The sequence below is a fragment of the Dipodomys ordii genome, unplaced genomic scaffold, assembly GCF_000151885.1.
Source record: "Dipodomys ordii isolate 6190 unplaced genomic scaffold, Dord_2.0 Scaffold2, whole genome shotgun sequence".
Taxonomy (NCBI): domain Eukaryota; kingdom Metazoa; phylum Chordata; class Mammalia; order Rodentia; family Heteromyidae; genus Dipodomys; species Dipodomys ordii.
Window position 1 is genome coordinate 15183117 of NW_012267218.1, and position 20424 is coordinate 15203540.

Below are 20424 nucleotides of genomic sequence, written 5' to 3' on the forward strand. Positions count from 1 at the left end.
TAAAAAAATGCAAATCAAAACAACATTGAGATACCACCTCACTGCAGTTAGAATGGCTGTAATCAAGAACTCTGATAACAACAGATGTTGGAGGGGATGCAGACATTGTTGATGGGAGTATAAACTTGTTCAACCACTTTGGAAAGTAATATGGAAGTTCCTCAAAAGACTCCACATAGAGCTCCCTTATGACCCAGCAATCCCACTTTCGGGCATTTACCCAAATGATCACAAATAAGACCACACTAACGCTACCAGCACAACTATGTTTATTTTAGCATTATTTTCCATAGCTAAGATCTGGAACCAACCCAGATATACCTCAGTAGATGAATGGATCAAGAAAATGTGGTATATATACCCAATGGAATTCTATGCCTCCATCAGAAAGAATGACATTGCCCCATTTGCTAGGAAATGGAAAGGCTTGGAAAAAATTATATTAAGTGAAGTAAGCCAAGCCCAAAGAAACATAGGTCCCATAATTTTCCTTATTTGCAATAACTAGTATATGTCAGAGACAAACGAAAAAGTTGATGCTAGGTGAAATGAACCCCAAGATAAGTATTCAATTTTTTTTTATTTCTTGTGATTGCTTCTAACATATTTGTAAGACGAGTTCTTTGTCGCTTTGTATGTTCCTCCCCCATGGTATAAGCCCTGCTTTCACTGTATTTGAGGTTGATATAATTTGTGGAGGGGAAGGGAAAAAAACAAATCGTTTACATAGGGATACAGGTGGACCCATTGCAGCAATGAGATGTACAAGATGTTATGTCAAAAAACAAATTTTACAACTTTGGGTGGGGGCAGTGGAGGTGGGAAATGGGAAGGGTTGGGAAGGAGAAACAAAAGAAGAGGCTACAATGCTTGATAAGAAATGTACTCATTATCTTGCCCATGTAATTGTAACCCCTCTGTATGGTATTTTCACAATAAAAAAAATTTCAAGAAGGTCTCAAACCAGAAGAGCAAGTACCATACTGCAGCTCCTGTCAGGTTGATTCTCCATGTGCAGTAATACAATGTAACACTTGAAGTCAGGTAAGGAAGGAACTGATATTAGAATCAAAAGGGCATATGGACTGTGGACTGTGGAGGTGTATGTTTTTTGTTTTTTTTTCTTTATGTGTGTGTGTGTGTTGCCTACAGAATATTAGTATCTGATTTATATGTGTTACTAAGTTCTTAAGAAAAAAATACTGAGTGCCAGTGACTTACGCCTGTAATCCTAGCAACTCAGAAGGCTGAGATCTGAGGATCAAGGTTCAAAGCCAGCTCAGGCAGGAAAGACCATGAGACTCTTATCTCCAATAAAGCAGAAAACTGGAAGCTGGGCTGTGGATCAAGTAGTAGAGCACTTGCCTTGAGCTGAAGAGCTCAGGGACAGTGCCCAGGCCCAGAGTTCAAGCCCCACGACCACCACCAACAACAAAAAATTACTAGGTTATCAGCTTTGTCCCAGAATATCTAGTTTATTTGTAGAAAAGACAATATTTGTATCTTGTTTTCTTATTGACCAACACATAGTATTTGTTTCAAATCTATATATTCCCTTTTTTGAAACATACATAATCCAACCCAGCAACAATAAAATCACCAAATGCATAGACTGTACATATTATCATATTGCCTTTGGAGAAAATACATACAGCTTTTTGCAAATCCATATATAGACTTACACATAGATATGCACACACACATAGATGCAAAATTCACATTGCTCTACAATATTCTTTTCTATTATATAATGCTATTTTCCCCATTCTTTCTTTCCAGTTCTCTACTGGGACCACTGGAATATCACCTGTTTGCAGGTTTTATATTTCCTTATACACTTTGATATTTGATATGTTTACACACCTTTGCTTATAATTCATGTTCATTTAACTTAAGGTGGAAAAGAGCTAATTGTTCAAGCTGATACCTGTAAATTAAGACAAACAATATATAATAATCACTCATTGGTACAAAAATGTCTCCCTCTGGATTAAAATTAGCTGTGCAGGAAGCCAAATGGAGACTTATAATCAGATTTTATCAGAGCTGAAAGTTAGGGGGCAAGTCTGTCAGTAAGTAGAACTTGCTTCTTAGTTCACAGTAGGTGTGCAAGCTCTTCTTTCTGATCAATATGTATTCCAGGTTGCTTTAGTATCCTAGATCAACTGTCTCATAAATACCTGGAAAATTTCTAGATAATGGTTTTAAAAACTGAGGTTTACCACATCTTTAAGATACCAAAACATACTGAATGTAAGTTTTATTACTCATTAGTTACTTAGTGAGCTTCATAACGTTATCGTTAAGATTTCAAACAACTGATGTTTTATTTCTCTGGAAATAATAACACATTTTTAGTGTGTCTGCCTCCATCTATAGTGAAGAAACCCTCTGTTCCTACTGAGAGTTTATGCAACTTATAAGACAGAGAAGCAAAGAAAATTCATAAGTGACACAGTTCATACAACAGGCATTAGGATAAAACATAAAGATATCTGCAATGGTAAAACAGAAAATAGCTAGAATCCCTCACTGACAATTTCTGTTTAGATTAAAGCATAATAGTCAATCATATGCTCCTTATTAAATGTATTAAAAATTATCACAAAATATAATGAGTGATCAAAGAATAATAGGTAGCTGAGCTTTGTGGTTTATACCTGGAATCTCAGCACTCAGAAATTAAAAGGAGGCTTGCATTTTCAGGCATTTCCTTAATGAGTAGTGATGAGGACCTTTTAAAAATGTATTAATTGGTGCCTTATATGTTTTCTTTCCATAAATGTCTAGTAAAGTCATTGGATATTGTTAAATTCTATTATTCTATTTTTGTGAAAACACTGTGCTACTTTTCCAAATTTCATAGGGAAGATCTTACCCTTTGCTCATTCATTATGTTATGAGCTATGGGTTTGATATTTTATTAAAACAAATTTACTGAGGATATGAATTTAGTAAAGTTTTTCTGGATCAATATGGAATTGATGTTAATAAAATAATTTAATAATCCTACCACATGATACAATACAGTATCCTACATATAAATATGCTATATATAGATAAATTGGTGTAGCTATTATATATATTACTTTTTCTCATGAGATCTTGCAAATTTTGTATATGTATTTCAATTTTATAGATGAAGGATGGGTTTATAGATCTTAAAGAATCAATCATGGGCCTGAAATTAGAAAATGGGAAAGCTTTCTTTTGAATCACTTGCTTTTTTAAGGTCTTTGTACTTTACTAAGTTCCTGGCAATGACTCAACAGATCTTACATGAAATAACTATTCACTGAAACATTTAAGAAACATACAATAATGCTATGAAGGAGAAGAGCTTGGGTAAAGCCTGGTAGAGTCAATTGGGTAAGTGGCTGTGAGAACAGTGAAAAAAACAAAAACCAAAACATGCTGCTAAGTTAAAGAAGGAATAGTATTGTATTAATATGTTTAAGTTGCTATAAATTGTGCAATATAAATACTATAACCTGAGCAATATATAAACAATAGAAATATATTCCCTGCAGTTCTGAAGGCTGTGGAGTATTGCAGAATGAGTAAGAGAGAGTTGCTGGTAGATTTAGCATCTGGTTAGAATTTCTCTCCCACTTCTGACCTGGCACCCTTGATGGGTGCTCTGGAAGTCTAATGCTGGGTTCTCACACAGAGGCATGCCAGGACAGCAAAGGCCCTGCCCCTTGCCTTAGTCCCCTTCTCTAAATAATACAGAATTGGATTTCAAGTTTCAACAAAATCTAGAAAGGGACATAAGTATTCTAACAATTGATGATACAAAGGGAAAAATAATTTCCCCCACCCAGCTTAGAGGTAGATCTAGCCAAGCCTTAGGAGGATAGAAATGAAAGAAACGATGAGTACTATTATGAGAAAGCTTTAGCATTTCAAGACACATACAAAGCAATTATTCAACACTTTTTATTCCTTTATATTATTGGATCTTTTAATTATATTTTTGGAATCTTTAATTTTCTTTCACTAATAATATTGAGTATGCTGGTACTTAGCAAAGTTAATAGGAGATATATAACAGTGAATACGAAAGACATACAATTACATTGTACGAATGAGAGTTAGGATGAAGAATATTTAAATATACCCATACCCTTCCATGGTAGCCTATGAAATCTTTAATGACAATTAAGGGAACATAAGATATCTTAAAAATAAAGAAAAGCTAGATATGGGATGAGGAAAGGAATGATAAAGATGGTCAAGCCAGAAGACAGTGTTATAGCCAAGAAAATATTTCTCATTTTATTTTTATTTTTTTTAATTTAATTTTATTTTATTTGTGAACATACTGTCCAGAGGAGTTACAATTACATGGGCAGGATAATGCGTACATTTCTTACCAAGCATTGCAGCCTCCTCCTTTGTTTACCCTTCACATCCCTCCCAGCCTCCCCCCTCCCCCCCAATCCCAATCCTTCTCCTTCCCCCCTTACCCCCCCACCTCGCACCGACGTTGTAAAGCTCGTTTTGGACATGACAACTTGTACTTCTTATTGTTGCAACAGGTCCACCTGTATACTTAAACACTGGGTTTTCCCCATCTCCTCCACAAGTTATACTGACATCAAATATAGTGAAAGCAGGGGTTATCTGTGGGGGAGGGACCTACAAAGCAACAAAGAGATAATCTTATAAATGTGTTAGAAACACATGCATGAAAGAAAAAAACATTAAAATACACATCTAACGGTTCATTTTCCTGACATCACATTATCTGACCTTTTCCGCTTGACTCATACATATACTAGATATTACAAATATTTCTCATTTTAAAAAGGGAAGAAAACAAGTCCTTCACAATAATTGAGAGATTGAAAGATCAGTGTTCAACCAAATGCAGAAAGAAAATTTAAGAAGGATATTGCTCTTAATGAAAGATTAAGTCCTTAAGGTAGTATTTTTTTTCCTTTTTCAAAATGTGTCTATCATTTTCTATGGAATCTTCTCCTTAGGTTTCTCCAATAGAGTTTTGTATTTATAAAATGGTAACTAGCTTCAAGAGAATAAGCATTTAGCTAATAAAGAGGCAGATTGTTCTATACTAGCAAGGACTGCTTCTTATACTCTTAGGAAGCATGTATGGGAAAAGTTAGTACTAGGAAAAGGAGCTGAAAAAAAACCAGTAATAACAATACTACAAGCCAAGCCAAACAATAGCAACAGAAAAATAAAAAGTAGAAAAAAAGGAAATGTAGTGGTTAGAGAAAAAAAAATCATTTCTTATCACCAGAAAGGACAAAAAAACAATTGGTCTCCCAACAGCTGTTTCCATTATGATCCAAGAGACACAATCCAAGTGTAAATAAACAACCATGGGATCACCAGGAAATGAGACATATCTGACTAAATCAGAAAAATGTTTCCACCAGCGTCATAAACAAGATGAATCTAACTGCATTGGTATATGCAATCAGGTAAAAAAAAGTAAGGGAGTAAACTGAAAAAAGGTCTTTGTGGTAAAACTTGTCTGGATTTCAGAGACCAAAATGCTAACCCACACTAAGCAGAAGACAAGCCTGGTGGGAAATTAATATTCTACTCAAGGAAAAATACCGACTTTATTTTTTAGGGTTTTGTATTTTTCTATACTTATTTTATTGGGCTCTCTTTCTGTCTCTATTCTTCATTTCAGAAGATCATCATTTTCCCATTCAGCATTTTTTCCCAATCTGTCCTCAATCCTCTTCCTTTTGTTACTTAGTAATTAATAATTTTAGCGTTGAATTTTTTATGTTTTTATTGTAAAAATAGTGTACAGAGGGGTTACAGTTACGTGAGTTAGGTAATGAGTACATTTCCTATTGATCATTTGTTACCTCCTCCTTTGTTTTTCCCCTACTATCCCTTCCTTCCTCACCTTCCCAACTTCCCCCTCCCCCGCAAAGTTGTAAAGTTCGTTTTCAACATAGTGTCTTGTATATCTCATTGTTACAATAGGTCAACCTGTACACTGTTTCAGTGTACAGTGCCATCCCAAAATTAGAAAAATGTATATACAAGTGCAGGGAACTGACATCAAATACAGTGAAAATAGGGGTTATACCATGGGAGAAGAACATACAAAAGAAACAAAAAAAAATCACATAGTACATTTTAGATAATTTAAAAACAATAGCAAGAAAGAAAAAAAAACAAGTTGTGTCCCTATCTTATGGTTCATTTTACTTAACATCATCTTATATGGTCATATGAACATAGCTTTTGCCCTTTTCTGCTAGTCCTCCACTTATACTAGTTATTGCAAATAAGGGAAACCATGGGACCTTTGTTTCTTTGGGCCTGGCTTACTTCACTGAGTATAATCTTTCCAAGTCTTTCCATTTCCTAAAAAACAGGGCAATGTCATTCTTTCTGATGGAGGCATAGAATTCATATATATATATATATATATATATACATATATATATGTATATATATATATCCCATTTTATATATATATATATATATATGTATATAACTGAGGGTCAACTGGATTGGTTCCATATGTTAGCTATGATAAATCATGCTCTAATGAACATGGTTGTGCTGGTAGCTTTAGTGTGGTCTTCTTTGTGTTTGTTTGGGTAAATGCCCAGGAGTGCAATTGCTGGATCATGGGGTATTTCTAACTTTAGTCTTTTGAGGAACCTCCATAGTGCTTTCCAGAGTGGTTGAACCAGTTTGCATTCCAACAACAGTGTAGTAGCATTCTCTTTTGGTCACATCCCTGCCAGCATCTTAAGTCAGACTCAAAGAAACATAGGCTCCCATGTTTTCCCTCATTTGTAATAATTAATATATGTCTAGAATAGTTTAGCAGAAGATCACAATAATTCAATAACTATGCACATATGACCATATGAAATTATACTAATTGAATGAACTCCAGGATATGGAAACAAGGGGTTATTTTTGTTGTTGTTATTTTTAATGTACTGTGCAAAGTTATTTCATTTTTCTTTCATTTTCTTCTTTTGGTTTATCCCCTATTGTCACTTTTTTTATTTTGGTATATATATATATGGCACAGGGTGGAGATATATATATATATATATATATATATATATATACACACACACACACACACACACACACATATACATATAAGGGAAGGGAAATAACAAAATGGTGAGACAAAGTACAAAGGGTGAGCCAATACAGCAGCAATATGCAACAAGACACTATGTTGGAAATGAACTTTGTAACTTGAGGGGAGGAGGCCAGGAGTGAGGAGGGAAAATAAGAGAAAATGAGGTAGTGGTTAACAATGTTCAACAAAAAATGTATTCATTACCTTACTTTTGTAACTGTAACACCTCTGTACATCATCTTTACAATATTTTTTACAAAAAGAATTCATTGTAGAGATACATATGATAGAAGGCCATTGTAGCATATATGAAAATATCATAATGTTATTCATTTTTTTTTATTTTTTATTTTTGTGGGTCTGGTTGTGGGGCCTGAACTCTGAGCCTAGGCACTCTCCCTCAGCTCTTCAGCTCAAGGCTAGTGCTCTACCACTTGAGCCACAGCCCCATTTCCGGCTTTTTTCTTATGTGGTGCTGAGGAATCGAACCCAGGGCTTCAGGCATGCAAGGCAAGCGCTCTACCACTGAGCCAACTTCCCAGCCCCTGTTATTCATTATTTTATACAATTAATATGCTGTAAATATGAAGTGGGAGGAACAGTTCCAGGGAAGGAAGACTAAGATAATCTATGTACAAGTTAGAGTCCACATACACCAATGTATTTGTCTAGATTATGAAAGAAGACACCAGAGAGAGAGAGAGAGAGAGACAGAGAGAGAGAGAGAGAGAGAGAGAGAGAGAGAGAGAGAGAGTTAAGCTACCTAGATTTCTAGGTAAAAATGGAGATGCTGTTATTCTCAGACCTTTTTCCCAAGACAAAGGTCTGAGAATGTAGAGGAATGCAGGTCAACTCTTAGGCAAATTTAGAGTGTAGAGTCTGAAGGAAGTAGAGTTATGATGCCTAAGGCTCAGAGATTAACATCCCGGAAGAGAGCGTGCATTTACCTTTCCTCTTACCTTAGAGTTCATCTGGAGTGTTCCCCTCACCGATTGCATGGCACCAACCACAGTGATCCCTGGTCATTGTTCCATGCCTGTGATGGCTGTGGTGGTGAGGGAATGGGAGGAAAACAATGCATTGCCTCCCAATTCCCTTTAAAAGGAGCTTGCTGAGCAGAGGCAGACACAGAGGCAGATGACATTGAGGGAGCATGTCCCCCTTTCTCACTCAGCCACGTCACATGTCAACCTCCTCTGGCCCCACTTCACCGACAACCAGAATTAATATGTTAGATGCTCTCTACATCAAGGGGACAGCTCAAAGAAATTGACAACACCAGATATTATAATGCTGAAGAACAAGTGAGTGGGAGGAAGAATGGGAGTGGCATGGTTGCCTGGAGTTTCCCACAATTTGAAGACTATTCCATGCTCTATATCCATGTCTCTTCCCACAACACATGCTCTCTGCCTATGTTTCAAGATGATGTGTTGCTTTTAAACATAATCATTTATGTCTTCCTGTCAATATTAAAACCCTTGCTTTCGTCCGTGTGATATTAGAAGAGGTCAGATCACGCCAGCATATTTGCTCATGTCACCTTTCTCTTCCTAGAGTATATCCATCCCATCTGATGGGAGCCACTGGTCCATTTCCTCAATCTCTCTAATGACCTAGTCTGAGTTGTTTTCTCATTTTTCTATTCCTGCTGGTGAATATGAATCCCCACATTGAGCAAGTGATGGGTAAATATTGATTGAATAAAAAAAACTCTTACCTGAATCAGTGCCAGACTCCTAGATACTTCTTCAAATGATGATGTCTCTCTTCTTCTACTCACATCTCTGCAATCACAGAGCATAGATGGTCTCCTGCCTTCTCCACCAACACACTATTTTAGTAAGGAAAGTCAACTTTTGATTCACAAATATTTATTTCTGGAGATTTCTGAGCAAACACCCACATAGCAAGATGTTATGAAAGGATGCTAAGTTTTCAGAGCTTAGATTTTCATAAGCTTACATGTCTCATTTCAACATTTCTTTCTGCTAAGGAACTTTTGAAATGTGTTCCCAAATTTTTCACTACACCTGTCCAACTGTAAGGGCAATACTTTGTTTCTTATGAAGCTATTGGTGATTTGAATTAAGGAAATAGCTTCTATGCATAAATTATTATTTTGTATGTTTTTATTGTAAAAATGCTGTACAGAGTGGTTAGAGTTACATGAGCAAGGTAATGAGTACATTTCCTATTGAGCATTGTTGCCTCCTCCTTTGTTTTCCCCCTACTATCCCTTTCCTCCCACCTCCACAACTACCCCACCCCTTAGCCCCCCTTGCCGAAGTTGTAAAGTTCATTTTCAACATAGTGTTTTATACATCTCATTGTTACCATGAGTCAAACTGTTTCCTTATTTAAGCATTTTTTTCCCTTCCCATCCCAGTATTAGAGAAGTGTATATACAAGATGTAGGCCACTGACATAAAATAGAATGAAAACAGGGGTTATACCATGGGGGAGGAACATACAAAGCAACAAAAAATTCACATGGTACATTATAAATACATTAGAAACAATAGCAAGAAAGAAAAAAGGTATTTGTGTCCCTTGGGGTTCACTTCTCTTAACATCATCTTATATGGTCATGTGTACATAGCTTTTGGCTTTTCTGCTTGTTCTACACATGTATTAGTTATTGTAAATAAGGGAAGCCATGGGATCTATGTTTCTTTGGGCCTGGGTTAATTCCCTAAATATAATTTTTCCAAGTCTTTCCATTTCCTAACAAATGGGGTAATGTCATTCTTTCTGATGGAAGCATGGAATTCCATTGTATATAAATATACCACATTTTTTTGATCCATTCATCTACTAAGGAACATCTGGGATGGTTCCAAAATTTACCTATGGTAAATAATGCAAATCCTGAAAGAAACAACTGCCCTACAAATAAGTGAGTTAAAGATTTAAAGAGAAACTTCTCTGAAGAGGAAAGAAGGATGGCCAATAGACACATGAAGAAATTCTCAACCTCCCTAGCCATAAAAGAAATGCAAATCAAAACAACATTGAGATATCATCTCATCCCAGTTAGAATGGCTAAAATCCAGAACTCTAATAACAACAGATGCTGGAGGGAACCTTACTTCATTGTTGGTGGGAGTGTAAACTTGTTCAACTACTTTGGAAAGTAGTATGGAGGTTCCTCAAAAGACTCCACAGAGAGCTCCCCTATGACCCAGCAATCCCACTTTTGGTCTTTTACCCAAATGATCACAAACAAGACCATACTAAAGCTACCAGCACAACTATGTTTATCACAGCATTATTTACTCTTTAAATTCACTATGAAAATATTTCTAGTGTTGTAAATTTTCTTCTATTCTTTGGCTTTAAGAGGTGTATAAGCACACACACACACACACACACACACACACACACACATTTGTCTAAAAAGACCGACATAGATAAATAAATTCCCTGGTGAAAACAAAGGGATGATTTTTTTTCCTCTGACATATTTATCCAAGAGTAAGTACTAGGAAACAAGTACAGTTCTCTGGAGCCTATACTATATATGTTTTGGATTCTGATCCTGATTATTCACTGCTATAAATATTGCTCTTGTTTCTCATGAGTCTTAATCTATGGAATGAAAACACTTATGGTCTCACATCCTTTGCTTAGAAAATACAGTGATGTGTCACAAGCAGATATTTACAAAGGTACAGAGTGTCACAACAGATGAGCAGACTACAAAATCAATGATCAAACATGTTGAAAGGTCCTTGTCATGTCCATGTCATGGATACAATGAAGGAGGAGCAGACACAGAGCCCTGGCCATTGTGTCATGCTTGTGATGGCTGTGGGTGGTGAGGACATGGGAGGAAAATAATGCTTTGCTTCCCCAATGCCCTCCAAAAGGAGTTGAGTAGAGGAGGCAGACATATTGGAAGATCAGTCCCCTCCTCAGAGCATACATCCCATGATGCACAGGTTCTAGGTGCAAAGATGCAACTGTGAGGAAAATCAGAAAACACTAGCTTCTGCTTTCTGGGGGGCTTGTTTCTTTTTTAATGAGGAAAACACCCTAAGTATGTAAACTAATTTTAACTAGATCATTTTATATATGTAGATTTAAACAAAGACCTTAGGAAGATACTTTAAAAGAATTATGTTACTTACAGGCATGATGATGCTGTTATCTTAATACTCAGGAGGTAAAAGTAGCAAGATTGCAAGTTCCAGACCTGCCTGATTTAAATAGCAATATGTCACTTCAACACAAAACAGAATGAAAACAACAGTAATACTGAAGTAAGTAACACAGGTATTTCGAAAGCTAGAAAAGTTAAGGCAGAAGTGATGAGTACAAATACCGTTTAATCACCAAAATGCCAGAAGTAGGGCTGTGACTTGAGTGGTAAAGTGTCATCCTTGAGCACAAATTTCAGGTATAATGTCCTGGTCCTGATTTTAAGCACTGGGACCAGCACACAGACAGACAGACAGACAGACAGACAGAGCTGTTGTTTTACAATACAGAGCCACCAAACACAACTTCTAAAATGTAGAGAGGGAGAAGAGACAGAGACTCCTGTAATAGTGCTGCACAGAGACTTCTTCCCTCAAAGATCCTTCTACACTTACTAAATTTTTCTTGATAAGATCAATTTATACAGAAGCTGAAGATTTGGGTGAATTTATGAAAACAACTAATGTATATTGAGCACTGAAGTTCTAAGAATTAGCTCACAGGGAACTGGAAAAAGGAAAAACTATTCTCAAGGAGCTTGCTGGCTGGTAAGGAGAGTTCGACAAAAACAACAAGAATTCACTTGCATATCATTATGATTTAAACATTATAGAGGGACTGGAAAAAGTCATTAGGAAAGGGAGGATCTGAGAAGTCAAATTCTGAGCCAGCAGTTGTCTCATTGAGAAGTTGTCATAAAAACAAATATGCGAAGGAAATCAAGAACTGATTTATTTGAATATCCGAAGGTGAGTGGTCCAGACTGAAGAAGAGCCCATAGGGTCACACATGCTGAGTTCTAGGTTCAGAGATTGATCAGAAGGCCAGCCAGCCTGGAAGCCCAGGACTAAGGAAGAACCTGTGTGATGAATAAAGCAGAGTAATGTGTAAGGGTTGAGTCTGATCATAGATGGTCAGTTATATACCTCTGGCATACTATGGTTAAACTTTGAGTGATATTGGGATCCATTTGAGAATTGTTAGAAGTATCATCCATAATAATTAGATGTACTTGTGTGGAAATAGAACTGGGTAACAAGGGAATGGGTGTGGTGAGTATAGCTGGCCAGGAGAAGGTTGGGTGGGGTGACACTGAGCAAGATACTGTGTACTCACAAACAACAACTTGATTGAAAATCCCTTTGTACTGCTAAAAATAATTAAACAGTAAATCTTTTTCTTAACGTTCTATGATATTGGTATGAAACATGTTAAGCACTTTTGGTGTTTACATCAGGGAAGACTTAAAGGGAGACTCTGAGTCACATTCCATCAGCATAGCTGATTATCTAAAAATATGTGTTCACTTTACTCCTGCTGCTACAGAGCTTTGAAAACTGTACATCACTTAAAAATCTGCAATGTGATAATGAGGCATAGAAAGAAATGATTTCCTCTCATCCCTTCAAAAACTATTTTCTTCTGTCAGAACCAATATGTCCTTCCTTAAAATATTTGTAAGAGTATTGTATAGGATTAGCTCTGATTAAACAGTAATGGCAATCTTCAATGTGTAAATACGTGAGGAATTTGCTTTTTCTTTATGTTTATTAATTCCATCCCTGTGTGGGAACATGAAAAGCAGAGGCTCTAGCTTTTTATTTCTTCTCGTTTTGCTAGTTGTGGCTTCCATTTGCATTTTCACCTTAATGTCCAATGCCTGCTAGAACCCCAATGAGTTCATCCAATGTATAACTAGCAGGAATGTTGATGTAATGTTTTATAAATTGCTGAGTCCTAGGCAACATGGCCACCATCAGGAGACTTGGATTGGCAACTTTGTGCAATACAAATGGGAAAAACATTATTAAAAAATTAAAAAGTCCTCTGGGACTGGGAAGGTGGCTCAGTGGTAGAGTGCTTGCCTTGCATGCATGAGGCCCTGGCTTCGATTCCTCAGCACCACATAAACAAAAAGAAAAAAGCCGGAAGTGGCGCCATGGCTCAAGTGGTAGAGTGCTAACCTTGAGCTGAAGAGCTGAGGGACAGCGCCCAGGCCCAGAGTTCAGGCCCCATGACAGGACCCTCCCCCCCCAAAAAAAAAGTCCTCTGAAAGATGGATAAGAGGAAATTCAGTGGGGGAACTGCTTAAGGAATATCATGTGGCAGTGGTGATATGCTCCATTACTTTTCTACCAATATCTACCAAGGGGTAGAATGCCCCTTTCTGAGGGCACTTGATGGTAATGCTGGGAATGCACTGGCCAGAGTGCTTCAGCACTGAAGCAGAGAGTTAGGCTGAAGGACCTGACCTCAATGACCCAAGAACCTTCCATCAGGCCATGCCTCCCAGTATCAGAAACTTAGGTATCAAGCCTTAATATACAGATCTTTGAGGAACATTCACCCATACCACCACAGCTTCCTAAACCATTCTACTTTTTTTTTTTTGGATAAGAAAACAGTTTAGAGAGCAGGTACCAGTGGCTCATTCCTGTCATCCTGGCTATTCAAGATGCTGAGATTGTTTGAAATCAGCCTGGAGCAGGAAAGTCTGTGAGATCATCTCCAAAAAAAAAAAAAAAAAGCAAAAAGTAGAGCTGGAAGTATGGCTCAGGTCATAGAGCACCATCAGACTAAGCAAGCCAAGCAAGCCTCATGACCTGGTATAAACTCTGGCACCAGCACATATACAACCACCAGCAACAAAAATGAGAAAAAAAGATTGATTTTTATAGTTCCTACATGCTTGATATTTCAAAAACAACCAGATTTACCTAAGTCTGTCAAGTGTATATTTTATTTCAACTTCAAGTACTAGTTTAATGAAATGACCTCTATGTCTTACACATTCCCACATGTATGGACCTATTTATTTCAGGCACAGATAATGAATAATGAGAGAATGAATGAGTGATCATTCAGGATATATATGAGAATGAGCATCTTCAGGAAGTGGTGTGACTTTTTTGCTTCTTTTTACTATCTGTATATGAAAACACATATAATCCTGAGCAAGGTGATTTTTTTAAATCACACTGAACATCAATGAAGAAAAAATATCTTTGTGTCTTCAGTGAGTCATAATTGGTAGAATTTCCACAATAATTTTGTTTCTCTAACATAAATAGTAAGGTAATCATTTTTCATAGGTAAAAATAAAAAAATAAAATCATGTTTATGACCCTTGGTTTCACTCACAGGAAGCCAACGGTCTATCGGGGTGATGTCAACTGTGACGAATTCCAATTCAGAATTGTAATCTTTTGAGAAAGATAAAAGTAATGGAAATATTAACTCAAAATTGAAATGCCCCCAAAAATGCTGTCACATTAATGAGATGTATACTGGAGGAAAGATGGTTTCACCTGAATAATCCCATGTGAACAGGTCAAATTGCTTTTGCAGACTAAATGTGACTTTTACAGCTTTGATTGGGATAAAAATTATACAAATTTGTTTAGGTACTGACCTATCTCAGTAATAGATAAAAGATAGAAAATATTCAATATGATATTGGTGCACTTAAACTAAACTCTTGGGAATCAAGAATTGAAAAACACAAAAATTTTGAGCATAGTAGTAGTTTAACTCTCAAATATTTGTTGTATTTTTGTTGCTCTCTTGTTCCTTGTTTTCTTCTCTCCTCTTCTCTATGTCTATTTATTTACTTATTGACAGGATTTCTCTATACAACCAACACTGAGCTCAAACTCATACTAACCTTGCCTCTGCAAGGTTTGCACCACTGTGCTCACCTTAAAATATTTAGTATTCATTAACAGCCACAGTGCTCACTTTCCTACTTTATTTTGGGGAGAGGAAAGTGCATGTTGTTCACGCTCAGTGCCAGGACGCTTTTTCAAGCAAGAGTTAAAAGCTGTAACAAAAAATTGTCAAAGACCACTAACACATACTCAGAGCTTTCTCTTTGATGCATATCAGAGGAATTGAAAGAACAAATTTTAAAGATTCCTGTGGAGAAAAAGCAGGCCATTGCTGAAACAGTTTATTTATGAATAAAATTATGAAATATATGACTTTATATTCCACTAATAGGGAAGCTATACATCATTATAAAAGTTAAAACATTAGGTTAAGTGCTATTTTATTGGTTATTATTAGACTTGTATTCACTACTCTATCCAATTTTATGTGCTTGGATATAATTGAATTTGTAAAGTAGCAGCTTTTATTTGCAGCTATTTTAATAAAAATGCATAGTTTTACATAAACTGCTGGACCTAATAATAAAGTGAAATAACAGAAAACATTCTATATTCATAGACCCAGGCATGATGTCTAATCACAGTTTTGTCACTCACCAAATGGCCAAGTGATTCCTCAGCTGTCAGCCAAAAAAAATAATATCCCTGAGCAGTTTTTCTCATCTACAAAATAAGCAGAGGCTAAAGTTGTCTTAGCCTAGTAGTGCTGGAAAAGTACCTAAGGGCATTATAAAGATGTGAATCTTCTGAATACTTTCTTCCCAGATTCTGGTGAGCTTAGAAGTCTGTCTTTATATACCTAACCTGTAGTATAATGAATTACCAAATTAAAGTATCATTGAACTAGAAAGGTTATCAAGCTTCTACTTTGAAAACACTGTAGCCAATGTAGAATATATAGCATGGCAAAAAGATAGAAATAAACCAGGAAATCATCTTTCTCAAATTACACACTTGATACTTCTACAAAATAGGTTGAAATTGCATTTAATGCCCCACTGCCAAAATTTTTTGCCAGTTATGATTATTTAAAACTTATATCTGAGGTAGGTGGCACTGGCTCAGGCTTATAATCCTAAAGTGATTGAGATCTGAAGGTCTTGTTTCTGAATCAGCCCAGACTGACAAATCTGAGAATATCATCTCCAATGAACCAACAAAATCAGCAATGACCAACACCAGGCCTTGAGGCATTATGGCTCAAGTGGAAGAGCATGGCCACGAAGCAAAAAGCCAAACAAGAAGGAGTTTAAAATGAAAACAAGCATAAACCATATAACTGATTTGGAGATGAAATGACCAGGCTCATTAGCAAATGCTTGAATCCCTCACCTTTGATCCTGACAGACACCATGCACTATAGTAAAGGTGTGATTTATTGGAGCCCTGATGGAGTCTAGTTCAGCAATATACATTAAGGGATTTTAAGCCAGGCGCCAATGGCTCACACTTATAATCCTAACTACTCAGGAGGTGGAGATCTGGTTCAAAGCCAGCCTGGGCAGGAAAGCCTGTGAGACTCTTATCTCCAATAAACCATCTGAAATCCAGAAGTGGTGCTGTGGCTCATGTGGTAGAGCTTTAGCCTTGAGCTGAAGAGCTGAGGGACAGCGCCCAGGCCCAGAGTTTAAGCCCCAAGACCAAAACAAAACAAACAAAAAACAGAAACAAAAATATAAAAAGAGATTTTAAATGTGCATACTGTTTCATCAAGCAATTTCACCCCTTTAGATTTAAACTAAGGAAATAAACACACCAGTCCATATTGATGGGTATAGTATATAGGCATATATCATAATGGCAAAATGCAAGTAGGAATTAAACAAAAGGTACACTCCAAATTTTAAGTCGGTGTTTTCCAAATAACCTGGAAAGCTTTATAAGAATAGAAAATCCTAACACCTACTCTTGGAGATCCTGATAGAGTAAACCTAAGAGAGAGGTCATGAATGTATATTTTTAAGCAATGATGTAGGTGACTTTATGATCCAGAAAATTTAAGGATCATTTTATTTTGTAAATAATATTCAAAATGAAGTGGTATTTAACAATCAGAACACTGTAAATATTGATATTACTGTGAAAAAGTATTAGGATATAAACTATGGTTTTATTTTTAAGGTTAAATATCTAAACAGATTGAGCACCTGTGTTTGATAAATATGTCCTTTGGGCAATTCTAGAAGGTGAGTAACCTTTGGTGGATAACAGAGACAGAAATATTTATATATGTATATATATACATATATATGTATGCATACATATATATGTGTGTATGTATATGTGTAGGTACATATATATATATATATATATATATTTCTTTATTACCTCATCCAATGAAGTTGTTTTCAACAATTAATTTGCATTGCTGATGACATTTAACAAATTAAAGGAAAAGAATAAAAGAAAAGAAGCATGGGACTTGAGTGTTGAACTGCCTGTTCATTGGAGAGCAGGTGTTAATTTACAGTCTCATTAGGTGCAGGGTAATGAGTCAGAGCACAGGGGTGGGGGACCCTTTGTTTGGTCCCCCCTGGAGTTTGCCTCAGGCAGCCCCCACTCTGACTCTTACTTTTCCATCTCTGATTCTTTAGGGCCCTACTAGAACCATCTGAAATTGATTTTCCAAAGCAACTGGAAATTGAGGTCCAACTCTTCAACATAATAAGGTTTATCTTGGTTTCAGCTAACTTATTACGTTTCAGTAAAAAAATTTAATTGTACATGAACTTAATTCCTGCATGGCAGTTTCTAAAATTATACCCACTCCATTGCCATTTAGCCCTGTTCCCTTTGTACGGAATTGCGTGGAGACCAAATAGCTGAGCAGAAATCCTTTCTTACCCAACACAAAATGACCCTTATTACACAGATTCAACACAATTGGGCATATAGTTAGTTTAACTGAACATTTCTTCCAATAGAAAGAAGCTTATTTGCATTAAAAAGAAAAGCTTTGATGGGTTTTATTTTCCTACAGCCCATTAAAAGAAAAAAAAAAAACATATGGAATTTTGCCCAAGAAAACGTAAAGATGAGTGCAGCCCTCCTCAAATGCATCTGTTGTTTAAAAAAAATAAGCAAGCAAAATATTGTGGCAAGTTGCTTTTAAAGTACAGAGATTAACCACATATACTTTTGTGAAATTCTTTGAAGATAAAAGGCATTTTCTAAAAGTCTGGCATTATTATTCTAATTATTATTATTCCTTTTAAGCATTCATTAAAATAAGAACCTCACTATACATATTAACCAGCTTAGGAGAAAGCTTTTATTTCCTTAGGTTTTTTTTATATACTAAAGAAAAAAAAAAGCAGGTAGCTCTGCTGAAGTATGTCTTTGCTCTCCACGGTTCAATCTTCTGTGGCTTTGTATTGTAGAACCATGGTCATTACATTAGGATGGAGAAAGCTAGGCCTAGTCCTGTTGTTAATTCATTTACAGTTGGTGACTCGGAAAAAAAAAAAAGTTTTTAGACTTCACACTCAAAGTCTAAGAGTTTCAAGTTAGCCACTCACCACCATATGCCAAATAAAGAGCCACAGTGAAGGGAACAGAAAGATGTATTACATGGTAGCCATGGGGAGACTGCATTTCAACATATCTTCAGCTATTCAGGAGTGGAGGGATGGTAGAGACATTGGTCTCAGGTGAAATAAGAAGAACTGGGCAGGGGATTAAAAAGTCTCCAGACATAAATATGATCCTTACTGACCATGAGCTTAGTCTTTCTGGAGGAATTCATAAGAAGTTTTATTTTAGGTTTATTTTTTAATCAGTTTATTATTGAGACAGAGTAGGAACAAGTTGCCTAGAGAATAATCTAAGTTTGAGCCTCTTAACATGATAAGAAGATGATATTACCTATTTCAGAGGCAGTTTACCTTCTACATGAGAGGCTCATCTATAAGTCTTTTTTTCCTAGAGCCCCAGGTGATTGTAAAGTAACTGAAGCACAGAATAACGCAGATCAAAGGGCACAGGTGTGTGGCTGAAAGACTTTCAGTTAATTCATGAGGTTCCAGTCCACAAAAGCATCTTTTAAGTTCCCTCTTACAAGACCATTTCAAAATAAAGATTTTCAGGGATCAAATACATTAAATTGACTAAAATGTCTATATCAAACAAAATGTACATGACTTATATGACCAACAGCCCTACAATCATTAAATTAACAATGTAGCTGTTGTAGAGATTAATCATGGCTCTGAATCCACTGGAGTGCTGGTGTGCTAAATCCATAACAAGATATTTTAATAAAATATTGGAGTAAGATCAATGATAGTAATCCGACCAAAGAACTGGTATAGGCTTTTACAAATCCATAAATTACTTTCAGGTAAGATTAGATATAAAAAGAAGTAGTTTTTACTCAAAGTAAACACCCAAAGACAGTCTTACCTCCAAGGGGTTACAATTACATGAGCAAGGTGATGATTACATTTCTTATCAAGCATTGTAGCCTCCTCCTTTGTTTCCCCTTCCCATCCCTTCTCCAGTCCCTCCCACATCCACAACTACACTTCTCCCCCATACCCCAACCCACCTAAATTGTAAAGTTTGTTTTCGGACATAACGACTTGTACAGCTCATTGTTGCAATGGGGCCACCTGTATCCCTATTTAAACGATTTGTTTTTTCCCTTCCCCTCCACAAATTATGCCAACATCAAATACAGTGAAAACAGGGGTTATACCGTGGGGGAGGGACATACAAAGCAACAAAAAATCATCTTATAAATATGTTAGAAACAATAGCAAGAAAGAAAAAAAACTTTTGAGTCCTTATCTTGGGGCTCATTTCACCTAACATCAGCTTATCTGACTGTTTCTGTTTGTCTCAGACATATACAGTTATTGCAAATAAGGGAAACCATGGGGCCTATGTCTCCTTGGGCCTGGCTTACTTCACTTCATATAATTTTTTCCAAGTCTTTCCATTTCCTAACAAATGGGGCAATGTCATTCTTTCTGATGGAGGCAGAGAATTCCAAGGCTATCTACAAATTCAATGTGATACCTATCAATATTACAACCTCATTCTTCAAGGAAATAGAAGAGGCAATCAAAAAATTCATATGGAACAATAAAAACCCCGGATAGCAAAAACAATCCTTAACAGAAAGAACAGTGCTGGAGGAATATCAATACCAAATTTCAAACTCTACTATAAAGCCATAGTAATCAAAACGGCTTGGTACTAGCACAAGAACAGACCTCAGGACTAATGAAATAGAATTGAAAACCCAGAAATGAACCAACAGACCCCATCTAATCTTCAATATGGGAGCTAAAAAAAAAAATAGAACTGAAGGAAGACAGCCTCTTCAGTAAATGGTGCCGGCAAAATTGGTTAATAACTTGGAGAAACTAAAGCTAGATCCTTATATATCCCCCTGCACCAGAATCAACTCCAAATGGATCAAAGACCTCGTAGTCAAAGCAGAAT